A 6,000-nucleotide genomic window follows, 5' to 3' on the forward strand; every position below is an offset into this window, starting at 1 on the left:
AAAGAGAGAAAAGACAAAGATATTTTAAACACAACGCCGTCTCCTCTCCAAATTCAGTCGGCCATGAATTGACACGATAAGTAATTCTTTTTAAAGAAATTCACGTTCAGTATTCCGGATTACGTTCTAGATTGCCTACTGAATTTTATCAATTTGGGCGACGAGCCTTCCTTTGTGATCCTCTTGTCTAAGGAATTTATGAATTCTTTGTATTGGTCGTACTCCACGTCTCACTTTTTCCTTTTCTTTTTCTTTTCTTTTTATTCTATTCTCGGTTTTCTTCCTTATCTCCTCTTGTTGGTATCACGGAAAATCGTCATTTAAGGCAACTGGAGATCCCTTTACAAGTTTTCTCGCATTGTCGCGATTCATGAATGTCCCTTATGTTCTTCCATCCGTTTATACTTTTTCTTCTTTTTTTTGCACATCGGTCTTATCAATTCTACGCGTTCTAAAAGTCTACACGTAGATGCATTTCTACGTTGCAGTTTTATTTAAAAAAATTTTAACTCAGTCAATAATTATATTAACTACTTTTTTATAAATAAAATTAAATTAATCTTATGATAAAACTATGTGAAACATTTTTCAACTTGCATTTATTTGATCCATTTCACTAATTTTGCAATTTCCATTATACGAATGAACATCGACCTATTACCCTATCAACGTTTCGAGATGAATTTATTTTTAAATCCAATTAATACGATAAATATTTTTTAACCGTTTAATAATTAAAAATTCTCATATATGCAGCGCATACACATGTGCGCGCGCGCAAACATGAAACCCACACAAAATAATCTGTCTATACATATTTTTTATTTTAATTTAATCTTCTGGTATCTGCGGAATCAACCCGGTATATTCTACACACGACAAAAAATATTATACTCTAATTTAATATTTAATTTCAAAAAAGAAAAAAATAAATAGATATATATTTATTTTGTTATAATAAACGTATACAATACATGTCTTATTTACTTAAAACTCTCTTTTATTAAATAAATTACTTTTTAAATTGTACCGTCATCATTTCCTGATTCTTTACTGGTTATATTTTTGTGCCGAAATTTCATGCGAAAGGGAGTTGAAAAGGAAACGAAAAATAACGGATTGCGGAGATAATAAAAGCGCGCTAATTCGAGACTTCACATAAGCTGAAACTATATTGGATATCGGACAATATATATTATTTCTTTGCATATTCAGGAGATAATGTCACTCAATTTATTTCTTTCTCTCTTTTTTTTTCTAATCTCTGCTTCGAATACTGAAAGCTGTGGATGGAAGGCTTAGCAACCTTCGGTTCACAGGATAGGTTCCTCACGATGCAGCTTAGAAGTGCAATCTCAACGTGTAAGAATTGAGTTATGTGATCGTTGATGTTGAGCTACCATCATCGTTACGGCATCGCAATAACACGCAACGCTATTATAATAATGCGATTATCTCGTAGTTTTGTATACTTTGATTAGCTATATAATTAATTTGTGCATCAAAGCTATTAAATTTGAAGTACACATGAGGAATAGAATTGAGAGATCGAAGATAAATATATTTTATATCGTCACATATTTACATGATAAATTAAATTTGATTAATAAATGTAGAGGAAGAGCACATATTGAGAAAAAGCTTTAAATTTACAATATTTATAAATTTATATTTATTTATTCATTCAATATAATGGCTAGTAACTAATTTAATCAATATGATGGCTACGATTCCTCGTGCACATATAGATTTGATAAAATTTATTTTATTTCAATTTTTACATTACAATTTCTTCTTTTTTCTTTTTTCATATTACTTCTAATTTCAATCTCTTATTCAATCTTATTAAATATGTCTGTGATTGCAAATGTAAAATTAATTGCATATTGTTATATTGTGCTAAATAAATTGCATGTGTGGCATAATATAATGCATGCCATTTTATTCAACGCTAATATATGCGGAAGAAAATATTTCGTGAAGATTGTGATAAGTGACGGTAATGCTCTTGGATATTGAAATACCGTAAAACTTTATGCGTCTTTTTCGTGCATTCTTTCCGCGCCTATCGCTAGGCGAAGCTCCTTATCATAAAGGTGCACGTTGAAATTTCGATGAACACCGATACATTATCTGATGAATTTTATAAAAGTATTTTGCCTTTTTAAATATTTTTTCTCTCATTTAAATAAAACAAAGCGTAGCATACATATTTATTTTCTTTGAAATAGGTTTGAGAATTTAACGAAACAGGACAGTTTGATAATTAAGCTTTGGTAAAACAATTTCAGTTAAATGTGTTTTATCAATATAACGAAACACATTTAGTAATATTTAATTAATATAATTATATAAATAGTAAACGCACAATACACACGCAGATTACAATAATAACCAATCGATTACTATACGGTTACTATATATGTTTTATTTTAATCAAACATATAATATAAATGAAATCATTTAAACCAAAACTAATTATGTCTTATCTAAACTTTATTATTAACATTTTTTTACTATATATAGTCATTATCTCATTTTGTAATTTTTTTAACGATCATATAGGTACATATAATTAAATTTATACTTTTTCATTGTTTAGAATCTTCTTTTCTGTTATATTTTGATTTTATTTTTTTATTGATCCTATTTCTATAGTCACGCTAACTTGCATTGAAAATTTTACGGGCACATAAATTCCCAAGCCACTTTACGATCAGAAATCAACTCATCTTTATTATCGAAAACCGAAACTGTCTTTATTGAAGATGCTCAAACTTTTGCATAAGTATATTAGAAAATATTACAACATGGCATTTTCGATGTTTTTATTGTTTTTTATCTTCCTCCTCAATTTAATTTTACAAGCCTGAAAAGAGTATACATAGTATACGTGAAGTAAAAATACCAATAGTTGTATTCTTTATTTACAAATCCCGTTTGTTTCTTAAACAAATTGAAAGCAAAGAAACTTACATGCAACAGAGATGAGAATATTATTTACTTAGTTAGGGGAAGTTAATTGTCTTGTCTACAAGATCTATCTTCTATCTTTAATTTCCAAGTGAATATCTACTCTCACAATTCACCAACTAAGGTAAAGCTAAGGGGCAGATTCGTCGGCACCGTCATGAATCAAGCATGATGGCCACAGTTTGCCGAAGGAGCGAGGACGGTTTCGCTTGACGAACGTCTTAGTGTTGTTACTGTAAGCAAACTGACGTTGAAGCTCGCCGTTTACACTGGTGCAAGCCGTGCACCATCATGAACGGCAAGAAAATTTCACGGATCACCAATACGATCTATCTCGAGTACTTTGCTAACATGGTACAAACGTCTTTAGCTGCTTTAGCTCCTTTAGCTCCCTTAGCTCGAGAAAGAGAGACACGTTTCGCACCGCATTTGGAACTCGCTTTGACGCGATATCCGTTTCCTCTTGCGAGTTCTTTGAATATTCTATGATCTCTAACTTCCCCGTGGCTTCATTTGCTTTAAGAACCTTGATGTTCTTTCCCCTTAAAAGCCAGCATTGAGCGATAATGGCAGTAACAAAAGAACACATTTATTTTATATTCGAGAATATTTGAATTACAAAAAAATACTTAATGCATTAAATAAATTATTTAAGCATATATTGTGTTTTATACAAATTATATTAATTGTACACATTTTATTACTACATGAAATCACTTTTATTACCAATTTATTTTATATTCGAAAATATTCAAATTACAAAAAGGTAAACATATTAATTAAACAAATTACCCAAGCATAGATTGTGTTTCTTATACTTATAAAAATTATATTAACATATTATATCACTACATGAAATCACTTTTATTAGCAATTGTTGAAGGTGTTAACGTAAAAAAAAGTATATATATATATCTCGTGTGCCTTCGTACCGAACGCGGTAATCGTGTAAACTGTGTCAAGTCGATCAACGATGCGTCTCTCCTTCGCAGTGATGTGACTAAGAAATATGTAAATATCGAAGTAAATAACAAGTTGAGAGCGACGATGGAATTGTACAAAGTAAAACTGTGTTACTCGCAAGAATGAAATATTCGGATTCGTGCGTGCGTTTCTCGGCGGAGCGCGCCTGGAATTTAGTTAAACAATACGAAACTTCGTGAAACAGATTTTGGAATTAGAGACGTCATAAAGAGGGAACGCGCTGCTCGTGACCTTGCTTTGAAAAGGAAGCAAATTCTGAAAGCGATATTAATATTAATATTTTCCACTTTGTCGCTATAAAATCACATAGATTAATAGGTACTTAAATGATTTTACGTAAAAGCATTCGGGCACTGTGGGTGGTCTTAATACATTAAATAGAATGAAGAGACTCTTAATGAGGGATTTATCAAATACTGGAAAGAGAATTATACAATGTTTTGGCAGACTTATGTAAAGACAAGAAAGTAGAAAGGAATATAAATTATTAATTTTCACATTACAGATAGGAAATTTTGTTTTCATAAAATGTCTGGCAAATCTGTATATGCGATTTAAAATAATATTATCAACAGCGAAATAAATTCACATTTATCTTCGATATTAATAAGATGTCATCAAACATAAATTTAAATTGATTTCTCTCATAACATTATTATTCAATTTGGCAATAAAGTAAAAAGAACCGAGCAAATTAGAAGGAATACATATATTCAACTATTCTTACATAAACCAAGTCTTATGCTATAACGAAACTTTTTGGCGAAACTATTTAGCCTTTTTCAATCGTGATTCTACCTATATATTAAATAATAAATAAAAAGCGAGTATTACATATTTAGTCAGACGATATATACAATAACAAATTAATCAATATATTTTTAGTTAGTCAATATAATAATTAACTCTATCAGTAATTCGTGGTGCGGAATCAAATTTTCGCAATCCATCAGATATATTGTAGAGAGAAACGCATTTTTTTTTACCTTATTGCCAACATAATTTGCTGTTAGCACACACGAGCCTATTTTATTATATTGATTATTATTATTTAAAGTATTTAAATATTACAAGCATAACGTTACTTTGTGAACTCATTAATTGTGCAACATGTTTTGATTACATTGCATCACCGCGACAGATATTATTAAAGCAATAAATTTTAAATAAACAAATTAAATGCGCGAATCAGTTTCTAATTAAGAAAATGTATGCATGCGACATATTTTAAGTAAATTGAATTATTTTTATATTTCTTGTTAAAAGAGGTAAAATAAAATCTTGGCAATCGCTGTTGCGACATTTGCTTCTCATTCTACGATAGATTTACGAAAGGTTCCTCAACGTCGAAGATTGGAAAACGATTGTCGAGTGGCCTTATCATAGATTTCTTTGGAATTTGCTTGCGCCCCGCGCACATTACCCGTGAAATCACGTTAGCGCAACGTTAGCTTTATTCCGCGTCGCGCGCTTATTCGAACTTACAATTATATTCCATATGTTCTTATCGGCCTTTCAAATCGTTGTACTCGATACAGGCACAGCTAATGCGCGATAATTGCAAAATGCATTGCATTCCATGGCCCCGCATTTAACTATGCGTATATTATGCACATATACACGCGCTCGCGTGCATACATAGGCATCTACTATTAGTAAGTTAAATTAATTGCAAATACGTCGCAATCGCTTCAGGCCGAGTTAATATGAAATAAATGCCACATGTTAAGAAACAAAATGTGTAAGCGTACTCATAAGTCTATGACACACTGCACACTTGACACGTGACAACTATCGGCAATTAATTTATTTACCATCCACCTGATGGTGAGAAAGTGTAACGCTCGTTCAAATTAATCGCTTTCCATGTTGGGCCCGCAATATATCATGAATTTTGCGCGATTCCCACGCGAGAACAATTCCCATCGATTGACAAGGGGGATGTGCGCTACCGGAAATTAATGAAGCGCGTAATTGACTGAACTTCAGGGAAGCGATCGGATTCTCCGCTGCTAAAGTGGCTCCGGATTAATGTTGCACACG

This window comes from Solenopsis invicta, chromosome 5 (genome assembly GCF_016802725.1).
Source record: "Solenopsis invicta isolate M01_SB chromosome 5, UNIL_Sinv_3.0, whole genome shotgun sequence".
NCBI lineage: Eukaryota > Metazoa > Arthropoda > Insecta > Hymenoptera > Formicidae > Solenopsis > Solenopsis invicta.